Raw genomic sequence first — 24,484 nt, forward strand, 5'->3', positions numbered from 1 at the left:
GGAAGAATAAGTTTAAAAAGATGATTTGTTAGAAGGCGGATGAATACATAGGATGAAGTAATCAGAATTTAGATGGAAAAAGAGTTCAGATGTGAGGAACAATGACCAGAGTAGCATTGAAAATGGAGAAAAAGGATGTGACCAGATTAGACGTCGGAGCCTTGAGGTAAAATGATTACTCATCCCATGAGGCGCTTAATGTTGCCATCCAAAATACTAATCATAGCTTCTAAGTTGCTGAATGTGAGTCTTTAGCCACTACGTCATTGGCTGTGGTGTTTTGGGGGATTATTTGAGGTTAGACCTGTCACTGCAGTTTTCTTAGGCACACAACCAAGATGTGTTCTATATGTTCTAAATTTAATCTACAGTCCACTGAGCATCTAATAACATTTTGCTCTTCCTTTTATGAATTTTTCATAATCATGTTTGACACCAGACAGCCTCATCATATTGGTGTAACAGCACAGATGTTGAGGAAACAAAAAAAATGTTTCTGTTCACATTTATTGATGGTGCTTATTAAGAGATGGTGTTTTGCTAACCTTTAATTGACAGCGAATATTAAATAGAGGATGCACATCAAGCACCTTTTCTTTTGGTTACGATATTTATTTAATGCTTCTGAGTTGTGATGATAAGTTTACCTGTTGTGCACTTCATCAAATTCACTGGGTGCCTGAAATATACAAATAAGACCAAAATTAACCTAAAATAAATAATGAGTATTTGTTACTATAATGTGACAGAATTTGTAGTAATGGCGATAATGAACTGGTCTTGTCCTGCCTGTCAGTTTCATGGGCTTGCCAATCAATTCTGTATCTATGTTGCTACTGTCCCTTTTACTTTATCAGCTTCACTTTGTTGACAAGCAGGGCAGCACAATGGCATAGTGGTTAGCACTGCGCGAGGACCCGGGTTTGATCCCGGCCCCGGATCACTGCCCGTGTGGAGTTTGCACATTCTCGCCGTGTCTGCATGGGTCTCACACCCGAAACCCAAAGATGTGCAGGATAGGTGGATTGGCCACGTTAAATTGCCCCTTAATCGGGAAACAAGCTTTGTTGACAAGCCGTTATGTATTTTATTAAATGCCTTTTGGAGGTTCATGTACATGACATCACTGCATTACGCTCAGCAGCCCTCTGCTACTGCATCATCTACATTTAGCCACCGGACTGTTCATTTTGTCTTGAATTGTTGTCTCTGAAAGCTTCCCTACTACTATGATGAAGCTGACTGGCATATCATGGCTTAACCAGACAAGAAAAGGAATATAAATCTGCAACTCTTTCTCCTAAAAGGCTATGGATCAATTGAAATTTAAGACTGAAATTGGTATTAAGAGATATGTGTGAAGACAGGTAAATGGTGTTGAAGTACAGATCAGCCATGACCTAACTGATGAGCAGAACAATCTGAAGTGGCTGAATGGCTGTTCTATGTGATGCCACACAGACATTAGATATCTTAAGGTGATGTAACTATTTTCTGTAAAATATACAATCCTGGAAAGTTCTTACTGGTTAGGGTAAGAAAACATGCTGAAAATCCAGAAATTCCACACAGTACAGTGGAGAACATGCTCCAACACATGGGGCGAAATTCTCCGTTATCGGCGGAAAGTCCGCCGATCGGCACAAAAAACGGCACAAATCCGACTTGCGTCACGTCGGAAAAATGGGTCGAAAGTCTCCGGCCCGAAATGGGCTAGCAGCGACGTAACGGGATCCGCGCTTGCGCAGTGGTTCACGCCGTGCAGCGTCATACACACGGCGTGACGGCTCATAAGGCCGCGCTGCTCCCCCCCACCCGACCAGAACACCCGACCGCAACACCCGACTGGATGGCTGGCCGGCGCTCAGCCCCGAGGTTCGAGTCACGGGATGTGGAGGCGCTCCTGGACGCAGTGGAGCAGAGGAGGGACGCCCTGTATCCCGGGCACGGCCGCAGAGTTGCCCCACGCCACAGCCGGCGTCTGTGGAGGGAAGTGGCAGAGGCCGTCACCGCTGCGGCCCTGACACCACGGACAGGCACCCAGTGCCACAAGAAGGTGAACGACCTCGTCAGAGCAGTCAGGGTGAGCCTCCCCATATCCCCCCTCCCCCATATCCCCCCCTCCCCCATATCCCCCCTCCCCATATCCACCTCCCCATATCCCCCCTCCCCCATATCCCCCCATCCCCCATATCCCCCATATCCCCCCTCCCCATATCCCCCCTCCCCCATATCCCCCATATCCCCCCCTCCCCCATATCCCCCCTCCCCCATATCCCCCTCCCCATATCCCCCCTCCCCCATATCCCCCCTCCCCCATATCCCCCTTCCCCATATCCCCCATACCCATATCCCCCCTCCCCCATACCCCCCATATCTCCCCCTCCCCATATCCCCCCTCCCCCATATCCCTCCTCCCCATATCCCCCCTCCCCATATCCCCCTCCCCATATCCACCCCTCCCCATATCCCCCCTCCCCATATCCCCCCTCCCCCATATCCCCCCTCCCCCATATCCCCCTCCCCCATATCCCCCCCTCCCCCATATTCCCCATATCCCCAAGTGAATCCAGCCATAACCTTAACCTCTGCAATGCACACGCAACTGATGGCGTGCATTCATATACCTGCCTAACAGTGTTGCCTTTTACCCCTGCCACCCCGCCCCCCCCCCCACAGGATAAGCGCGCACACAACAATAGGGAGCATGTGAGGACTGGAGGAGGCCCCGCTGATGAAAGGCCACTGACCGAACACGAGGAAAGGGCCCTGGAACTGGCTGGCGGACCTGAGGACCGGGAGGTTGCTGATGCAGAGGTCGGGGGCATAGTAGCAAGTGAGCCACCGACAGCCCGTCCCCATATCCCCCCTCCCCTATATCCCCCTCCCCCATATCACCTGATCACTGCCTGATGTCTAACCATGCATGCTTCATTGTGTATCGCAGGACCAAACGTCCAGGCACCCATCCCCGCAGATGCAGACCACCCGCAGGATGCCCCTCGGAGGCCACGGGAGACGGAGAGACCCGCACCCTCCAGCATGCGACGCCCGCAGGATGCCCCTCGGAGGCCACGGGAGACGGAGAGACCCGCACCCTCCAGCATGCGACGCCCGCAGGATGCCCCTCGCACACCACGGGAGACGCAGAGACCTGGAGCAACAGGGAGACGACACCCCCGTCACGTGCGGGAGCGACCACCCAGCGACGAGGGGGGCAGCCACAGGACCCCGTCACATCCGAGCCAGGATACCACTACCCAGGACATCACTTCCCAGGACACCACTACCCAGGACACCACTACCCGGGACACCACTACCGGGGACAGCATTGCCCAGGACACCCCTACCCGGGACAGCACTACCCAGGAAGACGAAATACCGGACAGTGACTCAGAGTGGATGGGTGGAGACGAACCCCCACCCCAAAGTGCCATGGACTCAGAGTGTGACGAAGAGCACGACACAACGCCACTGCAGTCACCAACACCCTCCACCATCGCAGAAACACTCACCTCGGTTGGGCACTTTAGTGATGAGGCGTCTGGTACACTCACTGGTGCGCACAACACAGCCGTCCCGGTACAGCAGGTGGAGGTAGGGGCAGCAGAGGGGCCGGGCGGTCGGAGGGCAGCCCAGCCCAAGCGAACATCTGCCGCCCAGATGGATCCCGGGTTCCTGGAGTTACCACACCCACACATAGATCCGATGCAACCACCGACCCGGAGACGAGCGAAGAGGGTGACGGGCGGCTTGCGGCGGCTGCAGTCGCAGGTGGAGGAGTCCACCCGCGTCCAGGAGCTGGGAGTGGTGCCGGTCATGCGTGCCACCCAAGCTGACACCGCACGGGTGGCGTCCGCGGTGGAGGCAATGGGTGCGACGGTGTCAGACATGGGGAACGGTTTGCGAGGCCTGGGGCTTTCCGTGCAGGCGGCGTCTGTGGCCCAGGAAATGGCTGCCCTCTCACAGGAGGCCATGAGCCAGTGCCAGCGCCAGATGGCAGAGGCGCTCAACGCCATAGCCCAGTCTCTGCAGGCCATGGCCCAGTCTCAGCAGGCCATGGCCCAGTCTTTGCAGGCCATCGCTGAGGGCATCGGTGCCAGTGGCCATGTGCGAGCCGGCGTCGCACTGTCACAGACAGGGTTTGCCAACCCCCTGGTTTCCATGGCTGCAAACCTACAGACCCCTGTCGATACGAGCACGGGCCTCCAGGACTGGCAGCGCCAGATGTCGGGGGGGGCGTCGGATGGCCAGTCCGTTCGCATCCCCCACCCATGTAGAGGCCTGGGGGCCATCGGGCACCCCGAGGGAGGAGGAGGTGGTGTGGTCCGTCCCGGCTCCACCTGTAGGGGAGGTCCCGGCACACCGCGACACCTCGGACTCCCCCCCTTCCGTCCCAGGTGCATCGTGTGGGCAACGGGCAGGACAGGCTGGCAGCTCGCCATCCCTGTCGCCCGGGCCGCAGCCTGGCCCATCTAGGCCAGGACGCCCCAGGAAACGGCCGCCAAAGGGATCCAGTGTCAGAGGGCAGGAATCACAGGAGTCCACCTCCAGTTCTGCTGTACCGTCTGGGGAACCACGTAGACGTAGTCAAAGGGCCCGTAAGGCCAAACAATTAGACACTGAGTAAGTTGGCACGGGTGCAGGGCGCAGATGAGTTTTAGGGGCTAGGGCACATGCATGAACTCGTTTGGTTATTAAAGTCAATGTTACACCTACAGAAGCTGCCTTTGTGCTCTGTCCAAAGCGTGCGGGGGTGTCATGCACGTTGGGCGCAAGTGTGTGTGTGAGGGGTGGTCTTACCTCAGCCCCAGGTGAGTCTGCCCCCTTCCCCCTGGGCCGCCATCAACATCCTCCGGGCAGAGGACGCGACCGTGCGCTGCAGTGTCACAGCCACATGCAGGGATGGTCCGGGTGGATGGTGGTACTGTGGCCATGGGTCAGACATAGTCCAACGATGTGGAGTCAGGAGCTCACCGCAGGCGGGTTGTCATCATCCTCCATGGCCTGCAATAGACACGCGTCCACCCGCAACTGTGTGAGCCCGGCCCGTTGTGCCGCAGGTGGATCGGCAATGGGGGGGGGTGGTGTGCATGCGGGTGGGGCGGGTGGGGTGGGTGGGATTGGGGAGGGGGGTGAGGGTGCTGGGTGGGTGGATGGGTGGGGGGTGTGGGTGGTCGGCTGTTGCCATGGTGTGCGGTCTGTGGCCATACTACCCGATTCCCACGCCCATCTAGTCAGTGAAGCGGGCGGCTATCAGTCTGTCCCGTGCCCGCTGGGCCAGCCGGTAACGGTGGACAGCCACCCGCCTGTGTCTACCCCGTCTGCCCTGACCATTACCCCCATCCCCCTCATCTGGGGAGGACTGCGCCTCTTCCTGCTGCTCCTCCACTCCGCCCTCCTCTGCCTGCGGCACATCGCCCCTCTGCTGGGCTATGTTGTGCAGGATGCAGCACACCACAATGATGCGGCCGACCCTATCTGACCGATACTGGAGGGCACCCCCAGAGAGGTCCAGGCACCTGAAACGCATCTTCAGCACCCCAAAGCACCTCTCTATCACTCCCCTTGTCGCTACATGGGCATCATTGTAGCGGGTCTCCGCCTCATTGCGTGGCCTCCGTATAGGCGTCATCAGCCACGATCGCAATGGGTAGCCCCTGCCGCCCAGCAACCAGCCCCTCAGCCGGGGATGGCGTCCCTCGTACATGCCGGGGATGGATGACTGCGACAACACGTATGAGTCGTGTACACTGCCTGGGTAACAGGCGCAGACGTGCAGGATCATCATGCGGTGGTCGCAGACCACCTGTATGTTCATCGAATAGATCCCCTTCCTATTGGTGAACACGGCCCTGTTATCTGCAGGTGGCCGCACGGCGACGTGCATCCCATCGATCGCGCCCTGGACCATGGGGAACCCGGCCACGGCAGAGAAGCCCACGGCCCGGGCATCTTGGCTGGCCCGGTCCACGGGGAAGCGGATGTAGCGGTGCGCCATGGCATATAGGGCATCTGTCACTGCCCGGATGCACCGATGCACCGATGTCTGCGATATACTGGACAGGTCCCCACTCGGTGCCTGGAATGACCCCGTTGCATAAAAGTTCAGGGCCACCGTAACCTTGACGGACACGGGGAGAGGGTGTCCCCCGCCAGTGCCACGCGGTGACAGGTGTGCCAGCAGGTGGCAGATGTGTGCCACGGTTTCCTGCCTCATCCGGAGTCTCCTCCTGCATTCCCGGTCCGTGAGGTCCTGGTATGACTGCCGGGGCCGGTACACACGGGGCGCCCTCGGGTGCCTCCGTTGCCGTGGGGCCGCGACGTCCTCCTCCCCCTCCTCGTCCTGTCGGTCAGGTGTCCCTCCAGCCTGGGCGGCTGCCGCCTGTCCCTCTGCGGCAGCCTGCGCCGCCTCTCTGGCACGCTCCTCCTCCTCCTCCTCCTCAGCCAGGGCAACATAGACATGAGCGGCTGCTGCCACGGTGGCCAACATCGCTGGATGATCGGAAAACATGACGGCCTGGTGGGGGGGAGGGGAACGACGACATGTCATCATTGCCCATATCCCCTCCTCCCCCAGCCAGGTGGCATGGACCGCATGGGTCCAACTGTTGGAGGCTGGCACCTGGCCAGGTGGACCAACTCACTTGCCCTCGCATCCCCCTCCCCGGCACAGACCCCCCCCAAACTCCACCCCGGCACGGACCCCCCCCCCCAACCTCCACCCCGGCACGGACCCCCCCCCAACCTCCACCCCGGCACGGACCCCCCATCCCCCTCCCCGGCATGGACCCCCTCCCGACACTCCCCCGGAGCCCAGCCTACACTAACCCCCCCCCCCCCCCCCCCCCCCCCCGCCGCACACACACACACACAACCCGAGACACACCTCTCCTCACACATTCAGACTGCGGCCACACCATCGCCTGCCCAGAGCCAACCCCCCAGGCCGTCACTCACCTCCACGCTGGTCGGCGTGAACCTGGAGCACAGGGTCACGCCGATGAAAAGGAGGTTTAATTTACGTCGACGTGAACGGTCATCACGTCGACGGGACTTCGGCCCATCCGGAAGGGAGAATATCGGCAGGCCGAAAATCGGCTGCCTTGTGCAGACCCGTGACATTCTCCGACGGCAGCGGCGACATTAACGCCCCGCCGACTTTTCTCCCTTCGGAGACTTCAGCAACCGGCGGGGGCGGGATTCACGGCGGCCAACGGCCATTCTCCGACCCTCTGGGGGGTCGGAGAATGACGCCCAAGCTCATATTCTATTTTAATTCTGAGATGGCTGAATGATGCAGAGAGTTCAGCAGCTCAAGCAAGTGACCAGGAGTGAAAAAGAAATCCAGGACTCTTCTGTCACTAAAAGGCACATTATTGCAACAGATGGGTTTTGAGCTGAATTTTGTGCTCCATCAAAGTGTGGTCCATCTGCGGTGGTTACACCATCTAAAGACTCCATATTCTAATTACCAAGCAGTACCGCAAAGTGTAGAAGTCTAGATTGTTGACCCCCACCAACCCACCTTCTCAAGTAAGAGAATAAGGATGAATTGCTCAGATGCTAAAGCAAGAGTAAGAATATATGGCAGGAAATTGGTTTGTCCTGATTTTGTGGTGCAGGAGGTCACCATTTCCAATGTGCCTGCACAAATGGAGGCGGACAAAACACAAAATTTGTGTACCCACCTCACCTGAATGATTGTGGTGTCAACTGGCAGGTATCAACATCAGTCTTTGTTTCATAACATTGCCAGGAAATTATGCACACAACTATAGGCTCCAGCAGCTTTGTTTGCTGATCATGTGGTGGAGACATATCTTAAGAGCAGTCCGTCTCTTAAAGGCAAGCTGCACAAAATGATTGCTGCAACGTACATTCTCAGCAAAAGAGGAATTTACACTGATTGATGCAACACTAGAAACATTAATGGTGCAAGTGAACATGAGGGGAGATGCCTAGGTCCTATGGGTGACTATGAGACACTCAAAAACAACCCTCAGAAGGGTATGTCCATACATGTCAACTTCCAGAGTATTACGATCCCAACAGCGGCTAGGATATTGGATAGAAACCCCAATATTTTATTTTAATTCTGTAAGACAATGAGGAAAGGATGCCTCACTACAGGAGTGATTCCATGAAAAATAGGGGGTGGGATTCTCCGCTGGCAGGATTCTCCATTTTGCCAGCGCCCGGGGGTTTCCCGCCGGCGCGGGGCTGCCCCATAATGTGAAACCCCATTGGCCGGCCGGCGTACCGGAGAATCCCGCCGATGGGTCAGGGCAGAAATGTGGATTGGATTGGATTTGTTTACTGTCACATGTACCGAGGTACAGTGAAAAGTATTTTTCTGTGAGCAGCTCAACAGATCATTAAGTACATGGGAAGAAAAGGGAATAAAAGAAAATACATAATAGGGCAACACAAGGTATACAATGTAACTACATAAGCACCAGCATTGGATGAAGCATACAGGGTGTAGTGTTAATGAGGTCAGTCCACAAGAGGGTCATTTAGGAGTCTGGTAACAGCGGGGAAGAAGCTGTTTTTGAAATGTGGCGCGGCGGGCCGGAGAATCCAGCCCAGGGATATGGCATATTAACACAAACTTTATTACAAACTCAGTATTAACATATCTACAGCATCACATCAGAAAATAGCTTACAATTACCCCTTAAACAATTCTAATTAATCCAGCAATCCATAACTGCTTTCTTTATTCCCACTCAAATAACAAAAAACATCTCAGCTCTCAATCCACTGTTAAACACAGTTATCCCTCAGAAATACCTGTTTTACAGAGATGTTCTTTTTAAAATGTTAAAATTTTTATTAGCGTCACAAGTTGGCTTACATTAACACTGCAATGAAGGTACTGTGAAAATCCCCTAGTCGCCACACTCCGGCGCCTATTCGGATACACAGGGAGAATTCAGAATGTCCAATTCATGGGCGTCATTCTCCGACCCCCCGCCGGGTTGGAGAATGGCCGTTGGCCGCCGTGAATCCCGCCCCCGCCGAAGTCTCCGGTACCGGAGATTGGGCGGGGGCGGGAATCGGGCCGCGCCGGTTGGCGGGACCCCTCGCTCAATTCTCCGGCCCGGGTGGGCCGAAGTCCTGCCCAGAAATTGCCTGTCCCGCCGCCGTAAATTAAACCTGGTATTTACCGGCGGGACCAGGCAGCGTGGGCGGGCTCCGGGGTCCTGGGGGGGTGCCCCCACGGTGGCCTGGCCCGCGATCGGGGCCCACCGATCCACGGGCGGGCCTGTGCCGTGGGGGCACTCTTTCCCTTCAGCCTCCGCCACGGCCTCCACCATGGCGGAGGCGGAAGTGACTCTCCCCACTGCGCATGCGCGGGAAACTGTCAGCGGCCGCTGACGCTCCCGCGCATGCGCCGCATTTCCGCGCCAGCTGGCGGGGCAACAAACGCCATTTCCGCCAGCTGACGGGGTGGAAATCCCTCCGGCGTCGGCCTAGCCCCTCAATGTTGGGGCTCGGCCCCCAAAGATGCGGAGCATTCCGCACCTTTTGGGCGGTGCGATGCCCGTCTGATTGGCGCCGATTTGGGCGCCAGTCGGCGGACATCGCGCCGTTGGGGGAGAATTTCGCCCCATCTAACCAGCACAACTTTCGGGACTTGTGGGAGGAAACTGGAGAACCTGCACACTCCGCACAGACAGTGATCCAAGCCGGGAATCGAACCTGGGTCCCTGGCGCTGTGAAGCAACAGTACCAACCACTGTGCTACCCTGCTTCCCAAGGCACTGCTTTAAAGAAAATATATGAATCCTGTCAGAACCATGCTGAAACTCTGGCTGTATTTCTGCAGAAGGTGCTTCGACTTGTTTCAGCCCACCTTCTAATCACACCCTTCTGAACTGCTTGGAAAGATACTACTAATCTAGCTACATACATATCTTTTAACTGAACTGAGATGCTTGACTTCTGCTCATCTCCAAATAACCCACAACTAACAATGCTTTTCTGCAAAATGCATGATACCATGGCTCCTCCCACTAATTACACCATCTTACCAAGCTGAAATGTGATTAACTCCACAGGGAATCCCCTTTTCCAAACAACATTCCATTAGCCCAAGCTTTTTACAATGCTTTAATTGCACCCCATAGCTCCCAAAATGTAGCTGTCTTTCAAAATTGGATTTCTTTTAAAAACATGACTGAAGCAGTCATATACTAACTTAGGATTGCACCAAATACATACAATACATTATATCTGAAATTCCTACATTAACCACAAGAGTCTGGGCCCAAGGACCTGGTAGTACTGCCACAAGATGTCCAATGACCTCACAAGGGTAGTTAACGTCAGTGAATGTATTTTTGCAGGACATCTCCTACCTACTGCTGTGCCGCTCAATGACCATACCTCCAATACTCACTCAATGGCACCCCCTTACAGTGCAGACTAACATCTAATATCCCGATAGCTCCCCTCACTATTACACATCTACCAATGCTGCCACCAGTCTCTGACCCACCTCTGCCACCACAAACTTCCAACTATTCAGCTGTTACAAGCACATCAACTAAGCACTGTGCTGCACAACCACTACAGGACAAGGTGGCACAGAATATAGGGGAACAAAGATGCCTGAATCTCCTGAGTCTTTTGGAGACAATGGTTCGCCTTATTATGGTGATGCTGAAACAGAGCATGTGAGATCCTTCATCACTGAGAATATTGAGGATGATGGAATGTTCCTGCCTTCTGCCCCTCCTCAAATCCCAGCATGCCCTCAGTCTGCTTTATGCCATGATGAACAAGTTGGTGTGAGCATGATGGTGTGACAATGGACCTCCTGCTTCCCAGCCCAACCCACTTTCCCCACTTGTTAGCCAGCTGCCTGGAAGGCAGATGAGTATTGCTACAGAGGACTCAGATGTGTCCTCAATGGGGCAGCATGCAGACGAATGCTGAATGAACATACATACCGAGATACTGGATGTATTAGCTAAACTGCCAGACAGCCTTCTGTCATTGTTAAGGAACATGGGGGTGTGTGGCTTCAACAGGGGGCTGGTTTGACACACTGGGCTAAATCGCTGGCTTTGAAAGCAGAACAAGGCAGGTTAGCAGCACGGTTCAATTCCCGTACCAGCCTCCCCGAACAGGTGCCGGAACTAGGGGCTTTTCACAGTAACTTCGTTTGAAGCTTACTTGTGACAATAAGTGATTTAGGGACAGCACGGTAGCCTTGTGGATAGCACAATTGCTTCACAGCTCCAGGGTCCCAGGTTCGATTCCAGCTTGGGTCACTGTCTGTGCGGAGTCTGCACATCCTCCCCGTGTGTGCGTGGGTTTCCTCCGGGTGCTCCGGTTTCCTCCCACAGTCCAAAGATGTGCTGGTTAGGTGGATTGGCCATGATAAATTGCCCTTAGTGTCCAAAATTGCCCTTAGTGTTGGGTGGGGTTACTGGGTTATGGGGATAGGGTGGCGGTGTTGACCTTGGGTAGGGTGCTCTTTCCAAGAGCCGGTGCAGACTCGATGGGCCGAATGGCCTCCTTCTGCACTGTAAATTCTATGATAATCTATGATAAACTTGGTTGTGGGTATAGCGCAGAGCTTGCCTTTTCTGCAGCATCTGCTCCATCTTTCTGGCGTCCTGAAGACCCAAAGGCACTGCCACTGCTGTCACCATATTCCACACAGCCTTTGGGTGCACAGATCACCTACTTCTCTGCCATCTCTTTGGGTGAGGAAACACTCTCTGGAAAATAAAGGAACTCATCAAAACATCTCCAAAAATCACTCCAGAGTACTTTCAGACAATTTTAAATAGAAAAAGTGCCAAAAATTTGACCTATCTACAATCAAGATGCCTGGTTTTAAATGACACCATTGCAGAGTTTACCTTGGTGCTTCTCTTTTTTTAATGAGTAAACAATGCAGACATTGTCAGCGCATTTGTTGCTGAAATTTGGGATCCAGGTGTCATATTAACTGGTTGGGTTATGTGACATCAGGATAGTGCCAAATCAATGTGTTATGATGCATGCAAAGTGTGCCCATATCTTCAGGGGACATTGTAAAACCACGCAGGTTGCAGTTGATGGCACAGTCTACCCTCTGAAAATCCAGGTGGTCCTCTAGTGGCACTATGCAAATTAATTTCATGCCCCAAAAATTCAATACTGTTCCCTCTCATGATTCAATGATGCTTTGCATGAGCAGGATTTCTTTCTAAAATCTGGAAGATTAACCTTTTTTACGCTCTATCCTCAGAGCAGTGCTTAGGAGAGCTAGCTATTTTCCAAGTTGTTGTAATCCACTTATTTAACATAGATTTGCACATTGCTACTAAATTCTCTGTTAAAGACTAAAGGTACTTTTATAAGTAACTAGCACTATGAAGCACTATGTAGCAAAGTCCTTAAAGGATCAAAAGCAAATTACTATGGATGCCAGAAATAGGAAATAAAAACAGAAAATGTTGGAAAAGTCAGAATCCATGGAGAGAGAAATACAGTTAACTTTAAAAAATATATATTTTTATCATTTATTTTCATTTTTACAAATACCTCAAAACTCATACAGAACAGTATTACTGCTTTTGCATACATGACTTCAAAAAAGGCAGGGGAACGGCGCTTTTCAGGGGGCGGAGAATACAAAAACTGTCGACACTCCCAATGTGGGCGTCAAAACGGATTCTCCGCCCCATCGGCAAACACAATTTCGCCGTCGGGGAGCGGAGGATCCAGCCCACTAAGTTTAAGAACCAACTTTATTCCTAATTCTGGTCCTCAGTTTTGATCAGTCCTTGGAATACAGCACAGGGGGAATGGCCTTCTTCCAAGGCCTTCTTCCCAGTCAAAAAGACCAAGTATGTGCTCGGTTTGTTTCCAAATTTGTATCACTTCTGTTTTGTAAACTTTAAAGTCTGCTGAGTCAGCACAAGTTGAACAAATTTATTTCAAGCCTGCCATACTCACTCTCTGCTTTGGCCAATTTTGCTTCCAACCGGCACTGTTGCTCCACCTTATGCCCCCGAGCATTAGCCTTACAAGAGTCTCACAGGATAAAGGGGCTTGCATCAGAGAGGGAATTGACTGAGTAGGAGAGGTCAAATTCCATCTTAAAATATGTGGTAAAAGAATTATCCCTGAGCAGAAATGTGTCAAATCTCCACGACCTAGATTTGCTGGGGTAGGTCCTTCAAGTAAAAACTCTAGAAAAACAGGAGCATGGTCGGAGATCACTATACTGCCTACGGAGCAGGAGGCCACCAAATGCAGAATTGCTTTTGGCATGAGGAAATGGTCAACTCTAGTATGAATGACGTTGATGAGGAGCAGGAAAAAAAGTGAATTCCTTACCCCTAGGAAGGGTGAAGTGTTCTCCACACATCTAAGTAACCCACCTCCTCACAAACCGTGTGAGCACCCTAGCCTGTTTGGTGGGAGAGTTACAGGAAGTTTGTCCATCAAGGGGTTAAGGTGACAGTTGAAGTCCTCACCTACAAAGGAATTAACCAATTCCAGGTCAGCAAAGTCCATGAAGACTTTAGTAACATTCATTATCAAGACAAATACCCCATATAAAAGGGCCTCGACAGTCACATATCTACCCTCTTATCCTTCACACAGTTCTCTATTTTGAAAGGCACATTTTTGTTAACAATACTGCTACGCCCCGACTGCTGGTCGAGGGCGAGGCAAAGAAATCCTGCCCACCCAGACCTGCCTCAACTTTAAGTGTTCCTTGTCATCTAAATGAGTTTCCTGCTACAAGGTTATGTCAACTTTCTCCTTTTCAAGGAATGACAATATAATTTTCCTCTTGAGAGGATAATATTTCCCCGTACATTCCAGGAACTAATTTTTAATGTAGCTACTGTCATTCCTCAATCAGCTAGAGAAAATACAAGATAAAATTTCCACGCCGGGTTGCGCATCAACATACTCCCCCCATTTCCAGTTGTGCCAGCATCGCCTAAGATACATAAATAATGTATTTTAAAATACTATGTACCATTGCAGCATCCAGTTCACAATGCTTTAACCCCAAAACAAAAAAAAAGCCAAAAAATTTGCAACAACACTAATTCTAAGGGGACATTCTTCAACGCATGTGAGGACTTGTCGAGCTATCCCTGTAACTGTTTCTTCATTACACTCAGGAGACATACTCCTCAGAAAAGAAGAGAAAAGATAAGCCAGAATGAGAATGGCAACCCAATGCCCCTCCTACATTTTGACCCCACCCATGAAGACCTAAACCTCTCACCCACCTCCCGACAGTAGCGCTACTCGTAAAGTAAGGAGACCATAAAGCATAGATTACCATCATTAGGTACAGATAAGATGAAGAAAAGATGGATATCTATCACACAGCCCTGCTGCCATACCACTTACAGAATGCACACCTTAACTGGAAGGAGCACGCTGCTAGGTGTTTTCTATTCAATATAAATGGTAATACCTGAGATTCTTAAGGATAAAGCATTCAATATAGTGCTCAATTGGCAACATAGTCCTGCTAACATGATAAATAGCAACATACAATCAGCCAAGAAGCATTATAACAGGGACAGAGTCAGGATTTTACAATGAGCCACAGATTGTTACTCCAAGTTAATGCTTTCGATCAAGTTTACATAAGTCAAGGCCTTACCCAGATTATCAAATGTTTTTATGGAGTTGTCTGATACCGCCCTCACTGTTGCAGGATAAAGCAGGGAAAAATTCATTCCAACGGTCTTGATTCACTTTCTCACTTCATCAAAGTCTCTACACTTCTGCTGCGTTGCCACCGAGAAATCTTGGAGCAAACATCCCTTCGTAGAGCTAGATCCGACCACACCTCACCACTTTCAACATTCTGGTGATCTCCAAAGTTATGAAAATGGATAATTACTGGCCGGGGACGTTGTTTGTCCCTAAGCCTCAGAGACAGGATATGGTGTGCCCTTTTGAGCATAATATGCCCAGCTTTCCTTTCTAGTTTAAGAAAAGGTGGCAACCAGCTCTCAAAGAATTTAATAGGGAGCTTACCCTCCACTCCTTCTGACAAACCAATGACCCGGACATTTTTCTTCCAACTTCAGTTCTCCAGATCCACCAGATTTATGACATACCACTTAGCTGATTTTCCAATAATTGCAAGCGGCCACTGTTGAGGAAGTTGCATTATCAACAATCAGGCTTCTCTCTTGCTTCATATGGGCGGCACGGTAGCACAGTGGTCAGCTCCAGGGTCCCGGGTTCGATTCCCGGCTTGGGTCACTGTCTGTGCGGAGTCTACACATTCTCCCTGTGTCTGTGTGGGTTTCCTCTGGGCGCTCCAGTTTCCTCCCACAATCCAAAGATGTCCAGGTTAGGTGGATTGGCCATGTTAAATTACCCTTAGTGTCCAAAAAGGTTAGCTGGTGTTACTGGGTTATGGGGATAGAGTGGATGCATGGGCTTAAGTAGAGTGCTCTTTCCAAGGGCCGGTGCAGACTCGATGGGCCGACTGGCCTCCTTCTGCACTGTAAATTCTATGATTCTATGATTGAATATCTTGTTAGTATTTTGCAGCTCAGTCTCATTTTTAAACAAATGTATTTTATTACAAGCATGCATTAAAACAGGTTACAGCGAATAAACATACTGGGAAACATACTTCCCAACAAACTAAACAGTTTGTACAGATTTTTCTCCTTTTTTACCACCCTCCTCCCCCGTGACGAACAGCTCCTCAAACACGGTCACAAACATCCCCCACCTTTCCCCCAAACCCCTGAAGAGCCCCTTAACTCATACTTTATCTTCTCTAATCGCAGGAAGGTGTACAGATCACCCAACCAAGCCACTGCCCCTGGTGGCGATGCCGACCGCCACTCCAGCAAAATTTGCCACCGTGCAATCAGAGAGGTGAAGGCCAAGACATTGGCCTTCCTCCTCTCCTTGAGCCCCAGCTTCTCTGAAACCCCAAATATCGCCACCAAAGTGCCCGGGCCCATCTCCTCCTCCACTATCCTGGCTAAGACTGCGAATACTCCCCACCCAGAATCTTCCCAATTTTCCGCAACCCCAAAACATGTGCGCATGATTCGTTGGCCCTTGTCCACACCTCTCACACTCATCTGCTACCCCTGAAAGAACCCACTCATTCTCGCCCGAGTCATATGCACCCTGTGCACCACCTTAGACTGTATCAGGCTCACCCTTGCACAAGAGGAGGTCCCGTTTATCCTACGCAGTGCCTCACTCCATATTCCCCAATTGATGTCCCCTCCCAACTCCGCTTCCCATTTCTCCTTGATCTTCACCACCCGCTCGTCTCCCTGCTCCCTTAGCCACTTGTATATAGCCCCAATTCTTCCCTCCCCTTCCACATCCGGAAGCAGCAGTCGCTCCAGCAGGGTGTATCCCTACAACCTAGGATGTCTAGGCATCCAGACCTTTCGCTCAAAGTCCCTAACCTGCAGATACCTGAACTCCCTCCCCCTCGGCAGCTCTACCCTCTCCCTTAGCTCCTCCAGACTGGTGAAACCTTCCTCCAAATACTGATCCCTCATCTTCACCAGTCCCACTTCCCTCCACCTCCTGTATCACTATTCATTCCCCCCCCCGCCGGCTCAAACCCATGATTCTCGCACAGCGGCTTTAGCACCGACATCCCTTCCACCCTAAAATGCCTCCTCAACTGATTCTATATCTTCACTGTGGACTGCACCACCGGGCTCCTTGAATACTTACTCGGAGCCATTGTCAACGCTGCCGTCACCATAGTCCTCAAACTAGACCCCTTACATCCGCCTCCATCCTAACCCACTCTACCCCCTCTCCTTCCCACCACCGCCGCATCTTGTCCACATTTGCCGCCCAATAATAATCATAGAATCATGCTGGGAATCGAACCTGGGACCCTGGAGCTGTGAAGCAACTGTGCTAACCACTATGCTACCATGCTGCCCCAAGTAATGAAGCAATTTTGGCAACGCCAACCTCCATTGCTGTCTCTGCCTCTGTAGCAGGGTCCACCCCACCCTTGGCACCTTCCCCGCCCATACAAAGTCAGAAATGAACGTGTCCACTTTCCGAAAAAAGGCCTTTGATATAAAGATCAGGAGAGCTTGAAAGATAAACAAAAACCTCGGCAGAATATTTATTTTCACCACTTGGACCCTCCCCGCCAGCTGTAAGTGCAGTGTATCCCACATCTTAAGATCCTCCCTAGCCTCCTCCACCACTTTCGTTAAGTTCCACTTATGGAGCCCCGTCCATTCCCTCGCTACCTGAATCCCCAAATACCTGAACCCATCCCTCGCTACCATAAATGGCATCCCCCCTAAATTAGCCCGCTGTGCCAGCTCATTCAACGGGAATACCTCGCTTTTCCCTACATTCAGCTTGTACCCTGAGAAACTTCCAAACCTCTCCAACAGGCCCATAATCCTGCCCATACTCTCCAACGGATCCAGAACATACAGCAAGAGGTCATCGACATAGAGCGACACCCGATGCTCCTTCTGTCCCTCATAATCCCGTGCCACTCTGCTGACCCCCTGAGAGCCATCGCCAATGACTCTATGGCCAGCACAAACAGCAGCGGTGACAGCGGGCACCCCTGCCTCTTAAGTCAAAGTTTTGTGAGCTACAGCTCAGTTTCATGAGGACTATTGTCGTCTGCCAACAAACTTGAGTTTATTGTCAATGATGCTCGCAGCCATCATCTGCATCATGGGTGGATGTTACGGCATCAAGCTCAGTAATCACATGCAAATGTATTAAAATGTTTGGAAATGAGGTTAACAGCCATTCTGATTCTGATTCTGGGCTGCCTGAATGCAGCATGGTAGCATTGTGGATAGCACAATTGCTTCACAGCTCCAGGGTCCCAGGTTCGATTCCTGCTTGAGTCACTGTCTGTGCGGAGTCTGCACATCCTCCCCGTGTGTGCGTGGGTTTCCTCCGGGTGCTCTGGTTTCCTCCCACAGTCCAAAGATGTGCAGGTTAGGTGGATTGGCCATGATAAATTGCCCTTAGTGTCGAAAATTGACCTTAGTGTTGGGTGGGGATACTGGGTTATGGGGATAGGGTGGAGGTGTTGACCTTGGGTAGGGTGCTCTTTCCAAGAGCCGGTGCAGACTCGATGGGCCGAATGGCCTCCTTCTGCACTGTAAATTTATTTAATAATTCTATGATAATTCTATGATTACGTCACTGGTGGGGTGTCAGGGAAGATCTCAAACAGTTCTTGGTGGCGCAAATCCCATTTTTGGCCACTCGCATGAATTAGTGGCCATTATGGGACTTGTGCCTCAGCTAACATGGCTGCTAGATTGCGTTCTATAAATACAGGGACGCATATTGTGGGCGATTCTCCAAAATGGAGACTAAGTGTTCGCGCCGTCGTGAACGCCGTCACGTTTCACGACGGCGCGAAACGGGCACGGGGACGACCGATGCTGTCCCCCCCAAGGGGCAAGCATGGCGCTGGAGCGGTTCACGCCATTCCAGCCTCCCCTCCCGGCGGCAAATGGGTGCCGTGCCAACCCGCGCATGCGCATTTGGGCTGCATCAACCTGCGCATGCGCGGGGGATTTCTTCAGCGCGCCGGCCCCCAAGCAACATGGTGTGGGGTTTCAGGGGCCGGCTGTGCGACAAAGTACGCCCGGGGGGGGGGGAAGAGGCTGGCCCGCCGATTGGTGGGCCCCGATCGCGGGCCAGACCCCATCGGAGGTCCCCCCCGGGGACGCAGCCCCCCTCCCCCCCACCCCCACAGGCCGCTCCCCGACCCTTCGCACAGAGTTCCCGCTGGCAGCGACCAGGGGTGAACGGCGCCGGCGGGACACTGCCGTTTCCGCGCGGCCGCTCGGCCCATCCGGGCCGGAGAATCGGCGGCCCGGCTGCGGACAGCGGCCCGCGCCGCGCCAAACGCGCCGGCGCAAATGGTGCTGATTCTCCGCACCTCGGAGAATCGCGCACCGGTGTCGGGGCGGCGTGCCGTGGTTACGGTGATTCTCCGGCCTGGCGCGGTGCTCAAAGAATCGCGCCCAGGGTGTGGTGGTAGGGGGATGAAGAAAGAACATAGGAAAGATTTGTGGTAACGTGGAAGGCAGAAGTGCTTAAATTGCAAAAGAGATGATGGTAAAAGAGAATGGTAATGAGACAAATAAAGAAACAAGCAAATGAAGAAAGTGCACACCTCGGCCATGTTGTCCCAACTCAATGTTATTACAATTACACAACTCTTCCTTGAGGCTTTTCCCTGCCTGTTTGGTGCTCTGTAATTACACAGTTGAAAAAATAAGGGCGCAATTTAGTGGACTCGTCACACCTGCCTTGGTATCGGGACGGAACCATTGACTCCTATGGGAGGGCTCGCGAGAGATTTGCGACACCTGAAATGCCTCGCAAGATTTAACATGCGAGACGTCGCAATCTTGATCTCGCCCTCCCTGGCCTTGGCCCAGGTCTGCATATCTAAAGAACCCATTCGGCTCATTTAAATAAGCGTTTGTGGAATTCTCCCTGTCCCGGAGAATTCGCCAGGGCACCATTTAGTATTGGTTTCCACAAACGTGGACCATTGATAATGGCACTTGGGGGGTCACCCAAAACCGGACATAGATTCTTTTCCCTTGATCACACCTTAAATCTTTTTATTAAGAGCTCCCACCTCACTGCAGAGATGTCAGGCCAATCCACACTCAACAACTGCTCTGAAAACTCTGCTCACATGTTCACAGCTGTGAAAAATTCAACTACAGCAGCTGAGACAATCCACAGCATTGTAAAACAATCAACAGGCGCTAAATATTACAACCCACACCTTTTAAAAAAAACATTTGTCCTATTTCCTAATGTTAACAGATTCTTTAAAAAATCTCTGGATCCAGAGGTGCATCTTCACCAAAAACGAATCAATTCTTCCTATCTGTGTACCAAGTTTCATTGAAATTCATCCATTATCTTTTGAGATATATTATTTACAGACATGCAAACTGTCCAGAGCAGACAAAATAAGAATAATTATCAACACCTGCTGTCTGAGAAAATGAACTATAATTTAAAAATGTTGAACTCAATGTTGTGGTTGAAAGGCTGTAAAATGCCAGATTGAAAGATGAGGTACTCTTCTGAACATTAAAGGAGATCAAGGACAGAGAGGTCAGAGTGGGGCTGGATTTGAAATTTAAAGTGGTGTAGGATCCTTAATGGACCAAATGTCTTTCATAAACATAGCTCCAGATTGAGCTCAGGGATGTATTTAAACTGGATAGACAAAGGTTTCTGGGTGGCAAGATCAGGATGTGCTGTAAATTTTCAAACCTCATGCAAAAATTAAGAACAAAAAGGAACAAAAAACAACCTTGTTGCGACCAAACATCAGCACTTGAAAGGTCTGTTTCAAACTCCTGCTTTTAAACTCTTGGACATCAGAATCAACATCTCTCTTAACTCCTAGACATAGAGGTTTTTAAGTAAACTCACTTATTACACATGGATAATAGCATACCGATGTTGAAAATGCACTAATGAATATTCATGCTGCTAAAATGAATGAATGATTTGCGCTAAGTGTGTGCGTGAGATGCATTCACTAAGTAAGATTGGTTTCCAGATGATGCTGATTAGTTTATTTGAATACCAAAAAGGAATTAAAGGGTGTTAAATGGAGTACTTGTGTTTCTCAGTAAATTCAGTCTTGATGTTAAGTTCACCCTCTCTTGCAGTGGTGTGCACAAATGACACTGACTCATCACAATTCAGGTTGCACTGGTTGTCCTGAGGGTCTGACTCCCTTCTCCCATTTTATTTTTCATTTTTAGAACTATGACTAATTCTGTTCCTTCCATCCGTGGAATCACGATGGAATATAAGAGAAGAACTGCACTGCACTTGACACAATATTAAATGCATATCCACTGCAAACTGATCGGATTCTGGCACATTTACCTACTATGAATAGATACAAATCAGGTACAGGCACCTATTATAAACCTGGGGCGAGTTTCCCCGACCCCCCCCCCCCCCCGGTTCAGAGAATCGCCGGGGGCTGGCGTGAATCCCGCCCCCGCTGGTTGCCGAATTCTCCGGCACTGGAGATTCGGCGGGGGCGGGAATCCGCCGCGCCGGTTGGCGGCCCCCCCCTGCGATTCTCCGGCCCGGATGGGCCGAAGTCCCGCCGCTAAAATGCCTGTCCCGCCGGCGTAGATTAAACCACCTACCTTACCGGCGGGACAAGGCGGCGCGAGCGGGCTCCAGGGTCCTGGGGGGGGCGCGGGGCGATCTGGCCCCAGGGGGTGCCCCCACGGTGGCCTGGCCCACGATCGGGGCCCACCGATCTGCGGGCGGGCCTGTGCCGTGGGGGCACTCTTTCCCTTCCGCCTCCGCCACGGTCTCCACCATGGCGGAGGCGGAAGAGACTCCCTCCGCTGCGCATGCGCGGGAATGCCGTCAGCGGCCGCTAACGCTCCCGCGCATGCGCCGCCCGGAGATGTTATTTCCGCGCCAGCTGGTGGGGCACCAAAGCCCTTTTCCGCCAGCTGGCAGGGCGGAAATTCGCCCGGCGCGGGCCTAGCCCCTTAAGGTTGGGGCTCGGCCCCCCAAGATGCGGAGCATTCTGCACCTTTGGGGCGGCGCGATGCCCGGCTGATTTGCGCCGTTTTGGGCGCCAGTCGGCGGACATCGCACCGATACCGGAGAATTTCGCCCCTTATTGTAATACATGCAACTGTGTCGCGTGTACCTCTGGTACCTGGATATGATTCTGTTTTATGGATTTCATAATTTGAGGTAAAGGTGTTTGCTTCCACCTCCTCCTCACTGCCACCATATCAATGGAAAGGAAAGTTACACTATGGTAAAACATATTCACTTCTGTTATATCCTGCCTGCTTACCACTGGTTGGCGACTAATGGCAATCCCACAATCCTTAGGGAGTATGAGCTTCCCCAATGAGTGGGGCGGAGAAATCATTAGCAGAGTCCCTGCATCAATAAAGCTGGCCAGTATGGAACCAACTAGAGAGGAGTGAGCAGCAAGAGAGTACTGTTGCTGTTGTGTATATATATATATGTAATTGTAAATAAATGTTATTTCTTTCTATTCTACAAACTTGTGCTGGATTCTTCGTGCCCTCACAAAACTGGCGACGAGGGTTAAAGTGGATAGCCATCTATGCTGCTGAAGCCACCTCCCTGGATTTTTGTTGGATTCAGGTTGGAAGTTTTTTTTCTGTTACACCATGCCTCTTTCTGGACATTTTGATGTCTTTGATGCTGCGCTGGAAAGTTGGAACCAGTACACACAACGGATGCGTTACTATTTCCGGGCAAACAACATCACCGAAAACGAGCGGCAGGTGGTCATTTTGCTCACTGCCTGTGGCCTGCGTATGTTGGGATGATTAGGAGCCTTTACGTACCCAGCTGCGCCGGACACCAAAACGTTTGATGAACTTGTGACCTTAGTGGGCAACATTTTAACCAAACCCCGTCCACGATAGTCCAGCGTTACCGGTTTAATACAGCTGAGAGGACCCCAGGAGAATCCCTTGCAGAGTTTTTATCTAGGCTACGCAGGACTATGGAGTACTGTGACTATGGTGAGACCTTGTCAGAAATCTTACGCGACTGTTTGGTTTGCGGTATTAAAAATGCGGCCACCCAGAGAAAGTTGTTAGCAGAGCCAAAATTGACTTTTCAACAGGCAATTCAAATAGTATTGTCCCGAGAGAGCGCAGAACGAGGAGTGCAGGAGCTACAGGGAATGGAGGTGCTCGCCTTGGGGCGCAACCTCTTCCGTCCAAAAGCATCTCCCCGCACCCCTGCGGTACCTTGGCCAGTGGCCGCCGGATGTTCCTCCCGAAGGGAGTCTTCTCCAGAACCGGTGATGAGGAGCCATGTCCGTGTCGGACTTGTGGGGGCTGAACCTGTCGCAGACGCCGGTCCTGGGGGCGCCAGAGACCATCATTCCGAAAGAAACTGGAGCCAGCCCAGGGGCCGTACTTTCCATTTGGATGAACCTGCAGCGACTACTCCTGAGGACGGGGAGACGGAGGATGACTGCTTGCAGATGCATTGTGTGGCAGCTCCCCGTGTGGCCCTCATTAAGGTGACAGTACGGGTCAATGGTCACCCGCTTGAGATGGAGTTGGACACTGGCGCAGCAGTCTCCGTGATCGCCCAGAGGACATTCGACCACATCAAGCAGGATATACAGACCCTTGCATTAACCGATACACAGGCCAGGTTGGCTACCTACATGGGGGAACCATTGGACATTGCAGGAACTACGATGACCCCTGTTGTTTATGAACGCCAGGAGGGGCGTTTCCCACTTGTCTTGGTGCGCAGCCATGGGCCCAGCCTGTTGTGTTGGGACTGGTTGCGCCATTTGCGGTGCAGTGGCAGCACATCCTCCAAACAGTTTCTGGAGTGTTGACGGAGGTACTAGGACGGTACCTGATGTATTATGACAGTAACCAGATGTATTCCAGCCCAGTTTGGGGAAAATAAAAGGGGCCGTGGCCCGTATCCAAGTCGAACCAGGAGCCACGCGCTATTTCTGGGTGAGCCGATGCCTTACGCCTTGCTCGAAGGTAGAAGGGGAGCTCACTCATTTGGAGTCCTTGGGTATTATCAGGCCTGTCCGTTTCACTGACTGGGAAGCGCCAATTGTCCCTGTAATGAAGCCAGATGCCACAGTTCGCTTGTGCGGCGACTATAAACTTACAGTAATACGGCTTCCCGGCTCGACCGATATCCAATGTCCCGCAGAGAAGATCTCTACGCAAAACTTGCAGGTGGACTCTCGTTCACGAAATTAGATATGAGTCACGCCTACCTACAGTTGGAGCTAGACCCTGCCTCCCGGCCATATGTAACGATTAATACACACCGGGGCCTGTATGAATATACACGGTTGCCCTTTGGGGTATCCTCTGCCTGCGCTATCTTTCAACACGTCATGGAGGGCACCTTGAGAGGTTTACCGCGTGTTGCTGTCTACTTAAACGACATTTTGATCACAAGAACTTCGGAGCAGGAACATTTGGAAAATCTGGAGGATGTCCTTAGACGCTTTTCAGAGGCTGGAGTCTGTTTATGTCGTACAAAGTGCGTTTTTCAGGCGAAGGAAGGAGTCTACCTGGGTTATCGGGTGGACCGCAAAGGTTTGCACACCGTTGCAGAGAAGGTGCGCGCAATTCAACAGGCCCGACTGACAATTCGCATCTTCGTTCTTTTCTCGGCCTCGTAAACTATTACGGGAGGTTCCTCCCAAATCTGGCAACTACGCTGGCCCCGTTGCACCTTCTGCTAAAGAAGTATCACACCTGGGTTTGGGGTCAGCCGCAGGAAACCGCTTTCCGGCAGGTAAAACAGCAATTGTCGTTGTCTGAGTTACTAACACACTATGATCCTGGAAAGCCTTTGCTCATCTCGTGTGATGCACCCCATACGGTATTGGGGGCAATCTTTCCCACAAGATGGAGAACGTGGCTGAGCGGCCGATAGC

The sequence above is a fragment of the Scyliorhinus torazame genome, chromosome 17, assembly GCF_047496885.1.
Source record: "Scyliorhinus torazame isolate Kashiwa2021f chromosome 17, sScyTor2.1, whole genome shotgun sequence".
In the NCBI taxonomy this organism is placed as follows: Eukaryota; Metazoa; Chordata; class Chondrichthyes; order Carcharhiniformes; family Scyliorhinidae; genus Scyliorhinus; species Scyliorhinus torazame.